Below are 18,946 nucleotides of genomic sequence, written 5' to 3'. Positions count from 1 at the left end.
TCTCCGGAAGAGGTGATAACTATTAGATTTATTAAATTGATTTGTATTAGATTAGACTGCTGATTTATAGTGAATGAATGATATTGTTTTATGATGCATTATACTGGGGAGTTATAAGAAATATTGTGTGCAGAGAGTCAGGGCCTTTCTGTTCTGATAGCAGAGGAGACAGACCACATTCCACAGGAGTTTTACCCCCACCACCTTGTTGGAAGCAGATAAACAGGGAGCCGAGGTCATAACTTAGGCGCCGTGTGAGAGAAAGAATGTGAATGTTTAGATTTTTACAACTAGGTGGGGGCCACTAGAGGCTATAAGAGGCTGAGTAACCCTCCACCAGTTTGAGATTTGCTGTGACCCTCTGCATGCATGTCTCCCCATCCGGATGGTTTGTGCTCATAAGTGTTGAATTGTCTGGAAATAAATAATGGTTGATTGAGCATTTATACACCGAGTATTGTCCTTCCTTCAGCCCAAAGATTAAAAGAATTGGGAGATTTTAACACCAGACATGAAAGTCTTGTTATTAAAAAAGACAAAGTAATATAGCAAAAACCGGACATAGGAAATGTGAAACACACCAAATGCATCAATTGATCCCTTTAATGCTCACTTTAGGCTTATAAAACTACAATAAACGGTAAAACTTACCAAATATGCATCTGCACAGCGCTGTATCTTTAAATGCCCTTTTTTGCTCTGTCTGATCCTTGGTTTTTTCCCTGCCCAGTTTAGTACTGAGGCCAGCACGTTTGTAATGGCATAAGCCATTACACGGCGGACTTGCACCTCTAGTGTGGTCCCTCCAATCAAGGCAACGCATCTCACCTATAGACACATTTTAAGAGATGGAATTAGTGTGTCTCATGTCTTAAATGTTTCTGCAAGTGCTTGTGTGTATAATCAACATGCCGTTGTTATGTATTTAAATCACATCTGACAGCTATTACACTTTATAGTTACAAAGTGTACATAAGCTTTATATACTTACCATTGCCTTATTTGCCTCTTGTGATTGAAGAGCTGCCTCTGCATTGTTTAGCTCCTCAATGTTGTGCAAGGGCAAATCCAGAGGCAGTACTCCAGCATCTACAGATTCATTGGAGCCGGTATTGCGGATGGCTCTGACCTCCTCACAGAGTTCGTTAACTGCTCTGGTCCAGTCTGACAGCATAGTTAACATCTTTTGTGAGGTCGCAACTGTTTCAAAGAACAATTCCAGAAAGATTAATGGCTTAAGCAGTGAGAGGCGAAAAACTAATATATCCATAAGTGATGGTGTAACATTCTGCATTCAAGTATTAGTTGTTCTAACTGCTAAAAGTGTTTACTAGTTTTTGCCTGTCACATATATTTGATATTCGTATATGTAGCTTGCCATCACCAGTGTGTGAATGGGTGGATGACTGAATGTGTAAAGCACTTTGGGGACTAGTTAAAGCGCAGTACAAATATAGGCCATTTACCATTTATACCATGTAAAATCTGAAATTCCAAGATTTTAGAACTTGCCTTGTAATAGTGACCTCACAGAGTCTCTGGAATCTACAGAAAAAAAAATCCCAACAAGATGTCATTCAGGAGTATAAACTGGTGTTTTGAAGATAAGAGCACAATGACATTGTGATTCAGCTGTAAAACAATTTTAAAAGCATACCATCTATAGGGAAGGCCTCGACATCAGACTCTGCATGCTGGGGAGATCACAAAGCTGTGTCGTTTTGTGTTATTCTGCCAGAGTGGCGAAAGGTGCCGGAAGCTGGGCGGGGCATGATGCCCGCTGTCAGTGGGCTGGGGGGAAGACTGCGGAGTGGTGAGGGCTGTTTAGAAAAAGTTAATTTTTTTTAAATGGATTGTAGTTACCAAATCAGATCTGAAAAAAAAAAAAGGAAAAATAGGGCACAATGTCAATAAAGAGGGAAAACTAGATACAAAGATGGCTCATAGAAGCTGAACCGAGTCCTATGTGTGAAGGGACAGTAACTGCGTGTGTATATGTAAGTATTTCAACACTGAAGATAATTAAATTAACAGTATTTTGTCTATGTCCATCATTGTAGGAATTCATGGCACAGTGTGACGTCAAAATAGGTGCACACCTTTGACGCTGCGTTTTCTCCGTTTTCCTCGTCCACACATAAATGCTAAAACAGAGTTTTCGAAAGTATCCACCCTGGCAGGCATCTTTAAAAATCTCAGTTTTCAGTTAACGGAAACGCAGTTTACTTGTGGACAAAAGGTACAAACGCAAATGTAACAGGGCAGCCCTTAGCGGCTGGAAACACAGTGAGATGGACAAAGGCAAGTGTAGTGGAACAAAAGTATTTGCCATACAGTAGTGATGGCCCGCTTGAAGCTGAGGCTCCGGAGTGTGTGTCGAAAAAAACAACACACTGGTTCAGAAGCACTGTGTCGAGGCTTGCTTCGTTTGGCAAAAGTCACGTGACCAGTGACGTCCGAAGCTTCATTACGCATGTAACTGCTTCGGTACCTGATTCAAATGGAAGGAAGTGAATCATTCGCGGGATTTGTGGAGTGTTTTGATGGTGACAGATAGCAAACCACTGATCATTCTACTGAGAGATTTGGTTCTGTTGTGTATTTTGAGTTGATTCTGGTCAATCGGGTGGGTTTTCCAGCTTTGTGTTCTGGGTGTTTGTTTTTGTTTTGCGCGTGTTTATTTTATCTGAAAACGGGAAAAACTTAAAATGTCAAAAATCTGCTTTTCATAATATAAATATCATTAAATAACTTTAGAAAAACTTCCATTTGACTCATAACATTTAATGTTATAAAAAGATATATTTTATTTTAAAAAATAATCGTAAACTGTTAGTCTACAAAATGTGCAGCAATTTAATTTATTTATTCCCTTCAGCTGGTAGTTTGTGGGGCCCAGGGAGACTGTATAACTGCATCTCTACCAGTTTTTCTGCACTCCAGCCTCCTCTGTGCCATGTGAAGGGATTTTCCTTAAGGCAGGAGAAATTATCTCCACGAAAAGGAACAGGTTCGGCCATCGCACAGTGGAACAAATTCTCTTCTTAAATAAAAATGAAAAAGGGTTTCCTTAAATGCATCATGGTTTTAATTTGCAAGTTCATGAGCATTTCCCTTTCCAATTCACAATCAATTCTGCCCCCAGGTCAAAATCATGTAAAGGAAAATTTCCCTAATATAATATTATTTATAAATATACCCGTCTAGCGATTAATTGCATAAGTACATGGAGGCAGGACCTCACGGCAGAAGTATACTCCATATTGTGCAATATTATATGTATGCTATATGTAACGTGGTATTTTTCCATTATTGTATTTACCAACATCAAGAAGTCACAAGCAAAGAAAGACCACACCACGGTGCATGTTCAAACAAGGAAAGTTTACCGGTCAAAATTATTTATTAAACAAATAAACAACATTTTTTAAACACCAAAAAATACGCGTTCAAAGCAACACAACAGCAGCCCAATATCAGACAGAATTCCACTCTGTAGAGTGGGCAATCATTATGAAGCAGTTGGTTTTATTTTGTGGATTCAAGCTGCTCTTCATATTTTTGGACACCAGATGTCACCAGAGAGGACTGTGTTGAAAAGCTTCGAGTAATGAACAGTTTTTCAATACAAGCTTCAGTGCTTCAGAAAGCTTCATTTGGCCATCACTACCATACAGCTCTCCTTACAACAGTTAACTCATTGAGCTTCTTCACAGCACAATCTCCCCTCTAATGAGGACCGGCAGCCTTAAATATGTTCAGCTGTCACAGACCAAACCATTATTCCACTCTTAGGTAAATTCTTGAATCCCAACCTTCCACCACAGTATATAATATATCAATTAGAATAAATAAATACATAAATACATTTGACATTTTCATATTAATAAATATTTCACACTTTAATTTTACACCAAACCCATTATTATAAAAACCCAGAAACCCAAGCACAAAAAGATTCACCACACTCTCTTTACCAATGGTCTCTCCCAGAACCTTTAAATGGTGTCTGGACCCCTGGGGAAACATTTGCCCAAACACCTTGAAGAGGACACAGGCAAGAAAGGTGAGTAATCATTATCTTACAAACACTTATTTGCACCACTTTTATTCCCAGATTTCACACACACATTTGCATTAGTTTTCCTCACTGGTAAACCTTAATCACAATCTCAATCACCATTCTTCTCTCCTGACAGACAACCACCACATTCCTTGACGAGGAGCAGCTGTGCAGGATCTAAAATAAGACTACCAACTGATTTTAAAAATCTAATAAATACACAATAAATATTTAAACTTCTTGTGTGCAAATGTTTTACTGTGCAAATCCATGCTTAAAGTCCAATACTAAATAAAGTGCTTGAAAAGGTGCTTTTAATAAAGTTTTTTTTTTTCATTAGTAAAGATAACATACAAACAAAATGCACCATACATTACACATTCAGAGAATAAATATTCCTTACATATTAACAACTTTCATATATAGGAAAAAGAAAATATAAAGATGGGGTCACATAATTTAACAGATTAATAACTCACTAAATCAAAATCTTCTACAAAGGAAATAAAAAAACAGCCTTTTTCTTTTTAACTAAAGTCAAAGATTTAACCAACAATTTTAAGTCGTTTTTCCAGTAAGCTACTTTTAATAAAGTGAAAGGTGTGCTCTAAAGTGCTATACAGATAATATAATATAAATAAATGTAGTAAGGGAGTCCTCTTCCTTACAGCAAGTTAGGTGAGCGTGCAACTCAAAGTTTGAATTTAAGCGGGTGCTCTCCAATCAAAAGTAACAAAGTCACTGAACACATTTATACAGTTAACTTTACGTTTATCAATCATATATCACAGGTTTACAATTTTTTGTAGTACTATGCTAAAAAGGAACTACAGAGCGAAAGTCTGGGTCAAGCGCCGAGGCGACGGTAAGAACAAAGAAACCCTCGAAGCGTTAAAGCTAGCTTTGTAAGGGAATATAACAGCAAAATATGAAACGAAAATGTTTTCTCTGTTGAAAGACTTTGTTCACAGTGCAATTTATTTGTTGCTGGATTGTAAGATGAAAGTAGACACAATTTTGGGCTCCCACATTTTGTCCGAAACTGTACATTAACACGTTTTTTTTTTTAAAATTACTGTTATTCAAATGCAACCGTGGAAATAACGAATAGAACAAAATTCATTCATTCTTACCTTATACTAATCGTGGTGCAGGCCAGTGCAGTGCATGAACTGATGCTTTCTCCGGTCAATTCCGCTGAGAGTAAATCGAATGTTCCGCTCTACTGTACAAGACAATGGTTACCTGGAGGGATGTACCACTAAGGGGGTGCTCCTGAATAGTCCAAGTGATCGCTGCTTTAATTCCCCGGTCAACTATACGTAAATACATATACACATATATATACATATATACACATATATACACATATATATACATATATATATATATATATATATATATATATATATATACACATACATACATATATATAGGGCCTTGAGGGTGGGCACGTTAACGGTGTCCAGTGGACGGTCTGTGTATTCAAGCCTACCTCTGGTGCCGGTGCCCACCTCTCAATTTTAAATCCATGGAGACATTGAGGGTTCTCGGGAGGGGCTGTGCTAACACCTGACAGCACCACCATGCCCTCCCTTGTTTTAAATGCGCTTTAGATCAACACACAGCAACACTACACATGAGTGGGAGGAGGAAGGTATGGGGTCTTCACACACTCCCGTTCTCTATTAGCCATTGGGGCTGGGAGGAGGTGTTGGCTGTCCGATTGTCTCCCTGCTGCTGTCTGGGGCGGTCTGCTTGCCTCCACCCCGGGGGAAAGGGTAACATCTGTTGGGTCTGGGTGCTGTTTCCCCCTCTGGGGGCAGGGGTGCCTGGACCCGGGGTATAGAGTATGTTTGGGGAGTGTGATTGTGTGTACATGTCCATTTATGTCAGTCCTTACGTTGGGTGAGTGCTGAGTGTTTGTATATGTGTTTGTATTGTGTGCGTGCCTGTTTGTCTGTGTCTATATGTCAGGTCGGGTTTTAGACTCCGCCTCTCTGGGAACTCCCAGGCCCTCCACAGTGTGGAGGCCTCTCTCTCCTCACCACACTCCCTGCCGGTGACTGATGCCCTCAGGGGTCGGTGCATTGGTGGTTCTTGGTGTCCGGGGCTGGGTGCTCAGGTATGTACCAGCTCACTCCCAGTGGCTACTTGGCGGGGCCTGGCGCCTGTTGCTCAGTCAGGCCTCTTCCAGGGGGGCGGGGGGCCCTCGAGCCACACAGGTGTGCACACGGGTGTTTACTGTTCGTAGACTTAAACTACACCTTTCTTGGCTGCTACTTCAAAGCACATTGTGCGCCGTCTGTCCTGCGTGCTACACAATAACATTCAATATTTAGTATTTACTGCTGTTTACACTTAGCTAGATTAATGCAATGGTGTTGTGTTTAGTATGTTGCTCTGGGTTTTTTTTGCTTGTTTCCTATTCTTTCTCTCTCAACAGGTGATCCAGGAGATTTTTTTCCCCATTCTCACTGTCCCTCTTCCCTTCTGTTTTTCTTTTCCTTCCTCTCTTTCTTTCTCCTTTTCCTATCCCCCACTCATGTCTGTCCCGTCTGTAACAACTAAAAATAAAATAAAATAAATAATAAAAACAAAGGTCGATCAAATGGACCAATATGGCAATGATCCATTTGGCAAAATAAATCCATTGGGTATCCTTGTTGGTCGTCAGACAACAATTCTGACAGATAAAGAACCAAATGGGACAGGAAAAAAAAAAAAAAAGATCTATGTAACGGACTGGTTCTTATATAGCGCTTTTCTACTCATCTGAGCACTCAAAGCGCTTCCCTCTAAAGAAAAAAGGCACATATTTCATACAGCCATTACTTAAGTGTCTTGACATTAAGGCTTTGATGTCTCTTAACCTTGTAAAATTGAGTGACAAAAAGACTGAGGTGATGGTTTTTGGCAGCCCCACTGAGACATCAAATGTATATTTAGATACCTTGGCCCAGTATGTTAAGCCAACTGTCACAAACCTGCTGGTCAAAGTGGACTGTGATCTGAAACTTGACAGTTAGATCAAAGCAGTGGTAAAATCAAGCTTCTTTCAGCTCAGGCAGCGAGCTAAAATAAAGCCAATTCTTTCACAAAGGCACTTTGACACAGTAACCCACGCCTTTGTCAGCACTCGGTTGGATTACTGTAATGCACTTTATATAGGGGTCAGTGCTTCATACATCTACAGAGTGTCAAATATGCTGCAGCTCGAAAGTTGGAGCACATTTATCCTTTTTTAGCTTCACTTCACCTGCTGCCCATTTCTTTTTAGGATTCCTTTTAAAATTATTTTATTTGCTTTTAAATCCCTCCATGGCCTAGTCCAATCTTATCTCTCTGAGCTCCTACAGCCGTATACACCCACCTGCTACAGCCGTATACACCCGCCTCTCTCGTGCCAGCTGATCAGCTGTTCCTGAATGTACCCAGGACTGAGCGTAAACTTAGAGGAGATCGTGCTTTTTCTGTAGCAGCTCTAAAACTGTGGAACAATATGCTTTTTGAGATAAGCCAGGTGTAACCACTGACTCATTTAAATAGTTTAGGACAGCCAAACTACAGACCAGTTGCTAGGTTCGGCAGGGCTACAATAGAAAGCGAGGCGAATACAGAATGAAATGGCTGGAGACAGGAATTTGAGCAGCAACGGTTATTATTTTGCACAAAAATGAAATAAACAAGACAAATTCCACATTGACAGTAGTAATGGTAATAATAACAATAACAATAATAAGAATAAGCCGGCAAAACAAAAATAACTCCAAAAATAGTCCCTTTGAGCTCAATGTTCAATTGTCTTTTTGTCTTTGGTCATTGGTCAAGTCAGAAATTCTTAGTCTAGTTCTTTTTCTCTTTCGTTTGTGGTTTGTGTGTTACCACTTCGAAGTCTCCGTCGAGGAAGAAGAGTTCCTCTGCAAAGTTCAGTCCGGGCTCAGGCTCGCCATCTCCATCCGGAGAGAATCCATCATAATCCAGAATCTTAGTTCCTTCCACACGAACAAGGAAAGAAAAACCTAGCCTGCACAACAATATTAACATTACTGCACACAGCCAGCTCCGTTTCTTCTCTTGTATCACAACTAGAGCTTCAGTTCTTTATCTTTTTTCACATCTCTTTCACATTACCAGAGTAATACATTACATGCATGCTTTGAATATATCTCTCGTTGTACATGAAATTATTTTAACCATGTAAAACAACAAATGAATTTCTCGTTCTCTTTTTAACCATGAAATTGTGATTAATAGGTATAAACAGCAAGATAATGGATTTTTTCAATCATCCTTCAAGTATACTAAACAAATTCTACCACAAACAGCATTTCCATCATTTTTTAAACAGCAACTTACCACTCGCGAATCGGTATGAACAGAAGAAGCAACTTTTAGCAACAGACTAACACATTTTTATTCTTTCAAACACATGGGCTCAACTCACCAAAATGATAGAAAATTCCGCACGAGCTATCCGTGGTCTGTCTCATCTACTTCCACGTGCGAAAAGACCTAGCTCATGTGAAATGATGGTCTGGTGTTTTGGAAAACGGGACTAAAACCACCTTCAATCAATGAAAAAGGCATTTATCCCTTGTGATCCGGCAACAGGAAAAATAAAGTTTGCTGGAGGATCACACTTCCTTTTTTCAAAATAAATGTTGCTTTTCAAAATAAAAGAATGAAAATACATTTATACAAATAAAGCGAGAAAAAAAATAACAAAGGCAGTTTTCTCTACCGGGTTACACAGGCCTCTTCTGTTTTTTTTCTGTTTTTTTTTTTTTATTTGATTCTGTGCTATTTTATCTTATTTTAAACATAGGGTTGTTTTAATTTTAATGTATTATGTGTTTTATTTTTTACTGTTTTTTTTTATTCTATTGTTCTTAACCTATTTAATGTACAGCACTTTGGTCCTGTGCTTTATAAATAAAGATGGTTTGGATTGGATAAAATTAAATACATCTTGTTCTCTTAGAATTTATTGTTGTGATTCAGTGGAACTCTTTTCCTGCTCCCTGTTATGGATCTATGTGACTTCAATCCCTTCCCTCCATCCATTACTGAACTGTACTGAAGTAAAACGTCATCCTAAGGACTGCAATACACCAAAGGACACCACTTTCTACAGGTAACAATTTCCCATGTTACCCGCAGCTGCAATTGAGCGGTAAGAATGTATTTGTCTCTATTCAAATGATGATTCAGTGAGTTTGAATTATTCTGCCGCAGGAGAATGACCCCAAGCATACAACCAAAGTCATTAAGAACTATCTTCAGTGTAGAGAAGAACAAGAAGTACTGGAAGTGATGGTACAGCCCCCCACAGAGCCCTGGACATCATCGAATTTACATGAAGAGAGAGAAGGATGTGAGGAACAACCTACCTGCCGAGTTCTTTCAAAAACTGTGTGCAAGTGCACCTAGAAGAATTGATGCTGAAGGCAAAAGGTGTTTACACCAAGTATTGATTTGATTTATCTTTTGTTCATTCACTGCATTTTGTTGATTGATGAAAATATGGTGACTTTCAGCTAGCAGGGCTCAAATTAGAGCACCAATCTGTCATATTTGTAGGTTATTGTTACGCCCCAGTCTAGGGGTACAGAAACCTAACATAAGGATTAGAAAGGAAGTGACCCCACCCTGGTCCCAAAAACCATACTCAGAAGCCAATCTTGGAAGTGAACGGTGGTTTATTTGTGTCTGTAGGAGCCATATGAGTTGCTCTTTTTTGACTAAGTGGGTTGGTTTAAATGGACTCACCGTATTGGTGCACGGGTGTGGGGGGTGTCTCATGGGTGTGGTAGATGATAAATGTGGTTGCACTCACCTGTTCACTGCATCTGATGTTGATGATCAGAAAGGTAGGGTGAGCATGAGGCAAAACTTATTGTTGAGCGCAGCTTGAATGACTTTGACAGATTTTGACTGTAAGTTGATGTTTTTTGTATATTTGTGCACTAATTGATGCCATAGGCCAAGTTGTTATTTGGCATACTAATTGGTGCCAATTGGTAAATGGTGGTGAGTTGCAGTTATTTGTTTGTGCAGTCTGTGCATTTGTTTAATGTGCTGATTTGTATATTGGACAGTTGCATGTGAAATAAAAGGAGCAAATGTTACACAAGTGTATTTTTTGCGTTTATTGTTGCGCGTTATCTGTGTCCTTATGTTTAGCCTGCCGCGGCCTTTGGTTGGAGGAGCCGCAACAGTGTCTAAACTGAAAAACTTAACTCTGGGATGAACAAAGCCCAAAATACCCCCAAAAAACCAAGCTAAGTCAGGAAAGGAGGTGCTATCTAAACCCTATGTGAAACATAAACCAAACAAAAGACACAGGTTACACCTAACTCCCTAACTGAATTAAACAGGAGAATATTAGGGCAGCTCACCCCTTCTGCTTCAGTGCCTATTTACAGTCTACTATTTAGTGAAAATTGTGTCTACACACTATGTACAAAACTCTGTAGGTCTCAAGAATCACACACACGAATATCATGAAGTTTGGAGGCCAAGGATGGCTTTGCTGCTGCGAAGAGAGTGTGGTGAATCTTCTTGTGCTTGGGTTTCTGGGTTTTTATAATATTGGGCTTGGTGTAACATTAAAGAGTGTGAACTATTTATTAATATGAAAATGTGAAATATATTTATGTATTTATTTATTCTAACTGATATATTGTATACTGTGGTGGAAGGTTGGGATTTAAGAATTTACCTGAGAGTGGAAGAATGGGTTAGTTTGTGACAGCTGAACATATTTAAGGCTGCCGGTTGTCATTAGGGGGTAGTGATGGCCAAATGAAGCTTTCTGAAGCACTGAAGCTTGTATTGAAAAACGGTTCATTACTCGAAGCTTTTCAACACAGTCCTCTCTGGTGACATCTGGTGGCCAACAGTATGAAGAGCAGCTTGAATCCACAAAATAAAACCAGCTGCTTCATTATGACTGCTCACTCTACAGAATGGAATTTTGTCTGATATTGGGTCGCTGTTGTGTTGCTTTGAACGCGTATTTTTGGTGGTTAAAAAATGTTTATTTCTTTAATAAATAATTTTGACCGGTAAACTCTCCTTGTTTAAACATGCATCATTGTGTGGTCTTTCTTTGCTTGTGACTTCTTGATGGTGGTAAATACAATAATTGAAAAATACTACATTACATATAATATACATATGATAATGTACAACACATTATTGAGTATGCTTCTGCTGTGAGGTCCTGCTTCCATGCACTTATGCAATTAACCACTAGATGGGTATATTTATGAATAATATTATATTAGGGACATTTTCCCAGACATATTTTTGACCTGGGGGTAGAACTGATTGTAAAATGGAAAGGGAAAATGCTTATGAACTTGCAAATTAAAAACATGATGAACAAATTCAACATTACCCAACAGAAAATCAGTTACTCACTCCGTTTCAACATGCTTACAAACCTGGTTATTCCACCAGCTCAGTTCTTTCACATGACAGATAACTGGTATACATATCTAGATAATGGGAATTTGGTTGGGGTGGTATTTTTGGATTTTAGCGCTGCATTTGATTTGATAAACCATGATCTTTTGATAGATAAACTAAAATGTTATGGATTTTCACCAGCTGCTTTGTGCTGGATGGAAAGTTATTTGTCTGGAAGAAGGCAAAGGGTTTATTATAATGGTTATTTCTCGGAGGGCTGTGAAATGAACTGTGGTCTACCCCAAGGCAGCTGCCTCGGTCCACTTCTCTATTCAGTCTTCACGAATGATTTGCCGTACGTCCTGGATAAATCTCATCTTGTAATGTATGCTGATGATTCCACCATGTTTTATTCAGCCAGTAGCTACCCTGAATTGACAAGCGTATTACAACAAGATTTGCTGAACGTGTTTGATTGGATAAGTAAAAACAACATGATTTTAAACGTGTCTAAATCCAAATCCATGTTAATAGGAAGTAGAGTACGCTTAGTCAACAGCCCACAACTAAATGGTAATCGTGGCTCAAGAGTTGGGAGTTCGCCTTGTAATCGGAAGGTTACCAGTTCGAGCCCGTGTCCGGCAGCCTCACCTCTGTCAGTGCGCCCCAGGGTGGCTGTGGCTACAACGTAGCTTGCCATCACCAGTATGTGAATGTGTGCGTGAATGGGTGAATGACTGGATATGTAAAGCGCTTTGGGGTCCTTAGGGACCAGAAAGGCGCTATATAAATACAGGCCATTTACCATAAATCTTTCCATAGCTGGATCAGTATTGGAACAGGTCACCCAGATTAAATTACTTGGTGTTACCATAAACCACCACCTTTCATGGTCTCAGCACATAAACTCTGTTATTAAGAAAATGGGACATGGTATAGCTATAGCTAGGAAATGCTCTTGTTATATTACTTCTTCAATTATGAAAGATGTCATTAATGCACTAGTATTATCTCATCTAGAGTACTGCTCAGTCATTTGGTCAGCAGCTAATAAGACAGATCTGAACAGACTTCAGTTAGTCCAAAATAGGGCAGCCAGATTAGTGTTAAGGTGTTCATATTATACAAGTATTGGTAAAATGCACGATAAACTTTCTTGGCTTTCTGTACAAGCTAAATTATACTATGGCTTACTTGTATTTTTAAAGAAAGCAATACTGGTAAACACACCACACTTTTTTATGCTCAGTTGCAGTATCCAGATGAAATACATAATCATGCTACACGATTCTCAACTAACCACAATTTAGTAACTCCTCGAGTTAAAAGTAACTTTTTGAAAAACTCTGTTATATTTAGAGCATCTTTTCAGTGGAATAAGCTGCCTTATGCAATCAGAGAATTGGCTTTTATTCATAAATCACCTAAAAGCCTATTTAGGCAGTTTTTAATTTTTTTGTAAAAATTTTAAGAGGGTAATGTCACTTGTAATGGAAATTGTGTATTTTGTTTGAGTGGTTTTTTTTTTTTTTTAATTTTAATATTTACATGTTCACATTTTCAGAATTGTAAAACCTTATTGTGGATGTAAGAGCCAAATTATGTGGACATTTTGCATCCAACTCATTGTGTAACATTTTATTTTTGGTATTTGATGGTTTGGGCCCCAGGAAGACTAGCAACCACTGTTGTGGAAGCTAATGGGGTTCCTTATAAATAAACAAATAAACAAATGATGCATTTAAAGTAGCCCTTTTTCATTTTTATTTAAGAAGAGAATTTGTTCTAGTGTGCGATGGCCGAACCTGTTCCTTTTTGTGGAGATAATTTCTCCTGCCTTAAGGAAAATCCCTTCACATGGCACAGAAGAGGCTGGAGTGCAGAGAAACTGGTAGAGATGCAGTTATACAGTCTACCTGGGCCCCACAAACTATCAGATAAAGAAAATAAATGATTCAAAATAAATAAATTGCTGCACATTTGGCAGACTAACATTTTCAGATTTAATTAAACAATAAAATATATATATATAAGTTATTTAATGATATTTATATTATGACATTTTACCTTTTTCCCATTTTCAGATATAATAAATACGCACAAAACAAAAGCAAACTGCCAGAACACAAAGCCGGAAAACCCACCCGATTGACCAGAATTAACTCAAAATACTCCCACACAACAGAACCTCCTCTATTCCTCACTGGCTCCAAATCTCTTAGTGGAATGATCAGTGTTCAATATCTGTCACCATCAAAACACTCCACAAATCCCGCGAATGATTCACTTCCTTATAAACCATTGAATCAGATACCGAAGCAGTTAGGTTCTAAATGAAGCTTCGGACGTCACTGATCACGTGACTCTGGGCAACCGAATCAAGCTTCGACACAGTGCTTCTGAAGCAGTGTGTTGATTTTTTTAGACACACGCACCGGAGCTTCAGCTTCAAGCGGCCATCACTATTAGAGGGGGAGTATACTTCAAGAACAATTTCCAGTCTAAAAATCTGTTTTCTGCATTATTCGCTTGTTTGTTACGCACAAGTCTACCGTTGTTTACAGCGCTGTCGGACGCTGTTTTTTCCCTTTTAAATACTTCCGAAAAGAAATCCTAATTTCTGCTGTTCAATAGGCTACTAAACAAATTTAAACTTTTTAACATTATGCAAAATTGCAAAACACTAAGGTGTGTCTCTAATAAAACCTCTCTAATTTGCTCTGCTTCAATTCAGCAGCATCAGGTAATGTTCATGTCACACAGTGGAAATTTGTATTTATTTTGTATATTGTTTTATTCTGATTTTTAGTGTTTATTTATGAGTGTCATCTTATTTGCATGGTTTTATTCTGTTTCTATTGCATGGTTTTTAGTGTTTTATGTGACATGGTTTTTATCCACTGTGGACTGGCCACACCTGGGACAAATTAGCTGATAGGTACCACCTGCTGAGGCATGGGTGTGTCCAGAGGTGGCCTATCAGCTGTGTAAAGACCTTTTAAAAGCAGGGCTAGCAGAGCACTGAAGAGAGGAGGCCCAGAGTGGAAGAGGAGTGATAGATGGCCAGTGTGACACGACGGCCCAGTTGGACCATGTGAAGGGCGACAGTGGGAGACGCTGCCTGTTATCGACCGCCGGGCAGAGGTGTACCTCTGCCGGCATATGTGAGTAACGCTTTTCCCACTGTCGTATGCTGGGTGCAGCTGAGCTGGGAAAGGGTTGCCATGGCTATGAGCCAGGGTCTCTTCCGGGACGTGTTTTCTGGCCCCTATTTGTGTGTTTGCAGGTTGCTGACACGAGGGGATCCATGGTGGCATTGTGTGGAGGATTCCAGTGTGAAATGGAAGCCGGGCTGGGATGTGGGCGGCCCAGTGAGCGGACAAGAGGGGAATAGGAGGCTCATCCCCGTCGGCCTAATACAGGGCTGGCATGGAACCAACTCATGCAAGGGAGTTTCTGGCCCGCTGGTGGACCCATAATGCATCCATGGTTGTGGGACATGACATCAGGGAATTTTAGTAAATGTAGAAAATTGTATTTTTACTAGTTTTAGCTGTCGATAACATTTTTCCCATGTATGTTTTCAAGGGTGTTTTTATTTGTGATCCCTGGCCTAGAAATAAACTGGTTCTGATGAGACCTGCTTCATCTCTGTGCCCTGGGTATCTGACTTGCCTGCTCCCCCTTGTATTTTAAAGAATCTTTCATTTTAGCACAACATTCTGGCACGACTGCTTTAATGTCTGCGTTCGCCCGTGTTACATTCATTTGTTGATTAATGGTTTTCTTTCGTTTTTGATCTACTGCTGAATATTTTTATAAAATCGTTTTTCTGTTTTAGCCTCAGCTACGTTGACACAAAGGCATCTGCTGTGATGCTTATACATTAGATAAAGTCTCGAAAGTGTCAGCTTTCTTTTTATAGTTATAAAAATATGCAAATGTGCTGATCCATGATCTGAATTATACTATCAACTGACTGTCTGAGGCTAACAGTTAGCCTTCTGTGTTGGCACAACACAGAAGAGCTACCTCATCAGGCCCAGGGCTCGCAAAATTTCAAAATCCCTGGTAGCCCTTCGGGCAGGCACTCTTCAGTTTGTGGTAGCCCAAAATAAATTTAAGTAGCCCGAATAAAAAAGAGCAAATTTTTGATTGATTTTTTTTTTTTTTTTTTTTTTTTCCTCTTTTGTTTCCGTTACAATATTATACTTTAATGTATAATATTGTAACGGAAACAAAACATTAATCAAAAAATTGTTGAAACACAAATTACAACATTGTATAAAAATTACAATCATCAACTCAAATACTTGGTTCTAATTGAACAGAAATTTCTATGAACTTGTAAGAACTGTGTAGAACATGAATCAGTCTGTGTCAGATCCTGAATTTGAAATTTCCACTGAAGTCACGGGTAAGAGATAAGTGGAACCAAGATCTAGGACATTTTTTTTAAGTTTGCAAAGACTGCTAAATTTTGCCAATGGTAGTTCACTCTTTGCAACATAGTACGCTTTTCTAAACAGATTTTTCAGGTTTATTTTTAGTATGTTCTTTGCAATTTGTGTTTGTTCTGGGAAAGCTATTGCAGACTGAGCAATAATGCATTTCTTGCATTTCTCATGGGTTCTAATGCGGGTCTTTCTTAAAATTACTGGTCCCAGTAACAAAGGCGCTTGTCGACTCAGAAATCGAGGGAAACCAACAACGTGCCGGCAGAACATTATGTTATTTACAGGGGTGCACATAAGTGGTCCGCATGTGCGCATTTGCTGTCAAAATAAAAGACGCGCACCAGATAAGAAGTTGCTACGTGCGTTTGCGTACATATAAAAGGCACTGTTTTTTTTGTCCGCTAGAGTGGGATTTTCACGGCATATTCTGCACCACATTTCTGTGCGTTCATCATTTGCTTGAAGCCAGCTCACCTGCTGCAACCACTTTTCCGATAATACGCGCTTCTTTTGCGGTTCGGACTCCTTCTGACATTTCTTTGGAGGTGGAGGAACACCAAAGTAATTGCTTAAAGGAGCTTGCTTCTTCATCTTTAAGAGTTCTAAACAAATGTCTGTACATAAGATTTTCTCCTCCAGAAAATCTTATGTACGCAAACGCTGCTGCAACTTCTTATCTGGGTGTGGCGTTTTTTATTTTGACAGCGAATGCGCACCTGCGGACCACTTATGTGCACCCCTGGTTATTTAGCTTGTCATATTCCAGCCACAGAAATTCTTTTGTCCATGAAACCATAAAGCTTCACTTTCTTTTTCCCTCATAGTCTGATTTGTCATAACTTTTTGTGTTTTGTGGTAAGCTTTTCTTTGGTTGTCACTTCTTCACCCTGACTTGTCTTATTTGGCTCAGCAGAACTAAAATATATATCCTGCTGCTTTTACACACGCACTCACATAACGCTCAGCGATTCTCTGCGCGATCAACCTCTCACGTTTAAGCTTGCTGCGGGAGAGTTCACTTGTCAGGTTTGAATAGTAAGCTAATGAGTGATAAGACGATGTCAGAGGAATTGGTGCGCAATTAATCGTCACTCACCAATCAGTACTGCCGCTCTCTATACACAGTTCGCGTGATCGAAAAGTGAAAGCAAAAAACAAGCGCAAATTCAAACGCGATTTCAATATGTCACATATTGACAGTGGTTCCCCGATGCCAATGACACAATTACTCAGCTACATTTCCGAAAGAATGCAAAAGCAATGACATATATTTTTCCTTCCTATGATAGCCCGACGGGCAGGGCTGAGATAGATTGTGGTAGCCCGACTGGAAAATTCGCTATCCCCGGGACATCGGGCTAGTGATTTTGCGAGCCCTGAGGCCAGGACTCTGCAGTCTATTTACACCTACAGGCCAGTGGACACTCTTTCAATGATGAGGATGTACACATCCTGGACAGGGAGGAACGCTGGTTTGAGCGCGGAGTCAAGGAGGCCATTTACGTGAAAAGGGAAAGACCATCTCTGAATCGAGGAGGGGGCCTAAGGGTACATCTTTCGCCATCTTACAATGCTGTGATTGCAGCCATTCCCCAACTCTCTGTGAATGGTACTCATGGCCATTGATCAGTGTTCTTTGATCAGTGGGTTTTGGTCAGTGATTGTCGATCAATGGTCATGGGAATTTGCATAATTATGATTAAGGAACTGACCTCACAGCCCATTGTTCCTTAAGTGGGCTGGTTTCAGTCATTATGCAAATGTACTGTTTATAAGGTTTGGGGAAACCTGCAGTCAGCTGAGACTGAAGAAGTCACTTGGATGAGTGACGAAACGTTTCTCCCACAAAACGCTACGTCCAGATGAACAGATTCAACTTTTGGAGATGTACAATGAATAGTATTTTCAGCCATGTTGGGAAACGTTAAAGTTGTTTGAATATGTATTGTGTAATTGATCCATATTAGTGTGGATTTAAACATTACAAGTTATTATTAGTGGCTTATTTTTGACTACACCTTGCTTCATATTTGTCTCTGTTTTACCCCACTATTACATTTGATTTTAAAGTGGCTGTTGAGAGAAACCACACTGTTGTTTTGATAGATTGTATTTTTTTATATATATTGTAAGCAGAGCTGCATGGACTCCACACTGGGGTGAGCAGAGGCCTGCTGTTGCTGTGTGACACTGGTTTTGCTGCTGCACTTTGTCTTTTAGAAATAAATCCAGTTTCCAGCCAGTCTGTGTCTGTCGTCACAACGCAGTCAACTGTTTGAAATCTTCTACACTTCCATTTCCAGAGTGTAACAACCAACCACCTGTGTAAAATCTGAAACTACCATGGTGTTGTTCAAAATGTGCTCTGGCACAATCATAAGCATCACTTGCTACTAAAAAAAAACAAGGAAAAAGCCGGTCCTGCTATGGGCTGAACCATTTGTTAATGGTGGGCGAGGGGAACTCTATCCAATATATTCAGTTTTAGCATTTATATTCACTGTTGACTGCAACTACACTCAAACTGTTAATGCTATCTTATTTTAATAAACAACAGTGTCATATGCGAAACTGGGGTGGCACTTGGGGTGGCAAGGGATCATTTTAGGGTTGCACTTGCCACCCCATGCCACCCTTCTAGATCCGCCCCTGTTCTGAGGTGCCTTTTGACCTCAGTTGCTCATCCTGTCTCTGGCATGCCCTTTTTTGCTGCCCCGATCATCCGTGTTGATCCATCACAGTGCAGTCCTGCACAGTGTTAATGCAGTTATCAAGGTCAGCATTCTGTTGCTCAGCCTCACTTTTCATCCGGGCTTATTGGGCGTCTCGTCACAGCTCTGTCAGCTGAAGCTGTCTGGGAATTTCCCCCGTGTAGTGAAACAGGCCTTGGGTGTAGCGCTCTCCGTCTCCGCTGCATGAGATCCTTTTCCTGCAGCACTGTTGACATTTTCAGGTTGTTGTTGTGGGTCCAGCTGCTGCAGCATTTGGTCAGAGTCACGTCCAAGATGGT

General features: G+C 39.8%; 1 long non-coding RNA gene across 1 annotated transcript in view; it reads right to left on the bottom strand.

The window, feature by feature from the left end:
• Positions 1–1,127, bottom strand: part of LOC120438370 — a 1,655-nt gene extending 528 nt beyond the window's left edge. Inside the window, exons 1-2 of the long non-coding RNA XR_005611848.1 lie at positions 992–1,127; positions 652–828 (exon numbers count right to left, since the gene is read on the bottom strand). This is a non-coding gene — a long non-coding RNA (uncharacterized LOC120438370). The remainder of the gene's footprint in view (positions 1–651; positions 829–991) is intronic.
• Positions 1,128–18,946: the final 17,819 nt, after the last annotated feature.

Source organism: Oreochromis aureus, linkage group 3 (assembly GCF_013358895.1).
Source record: "Oreochromis aureus strain Israel breed Guangdong linkage group 3, ZZ_aureus, whole genome shotgun sequence".
Lineage (NCBI taxonomy): Eukaryota > Metazoa > Chordata > Actinopteri > Cichliformes > Cichlidae > Oreochromis > Oreochromis aureus.
The sequence above is the reverse complement of the archived record's forward strand: the minus strand, read 5'-3'. Positions and strand labels throughout refer to the sequence as shown.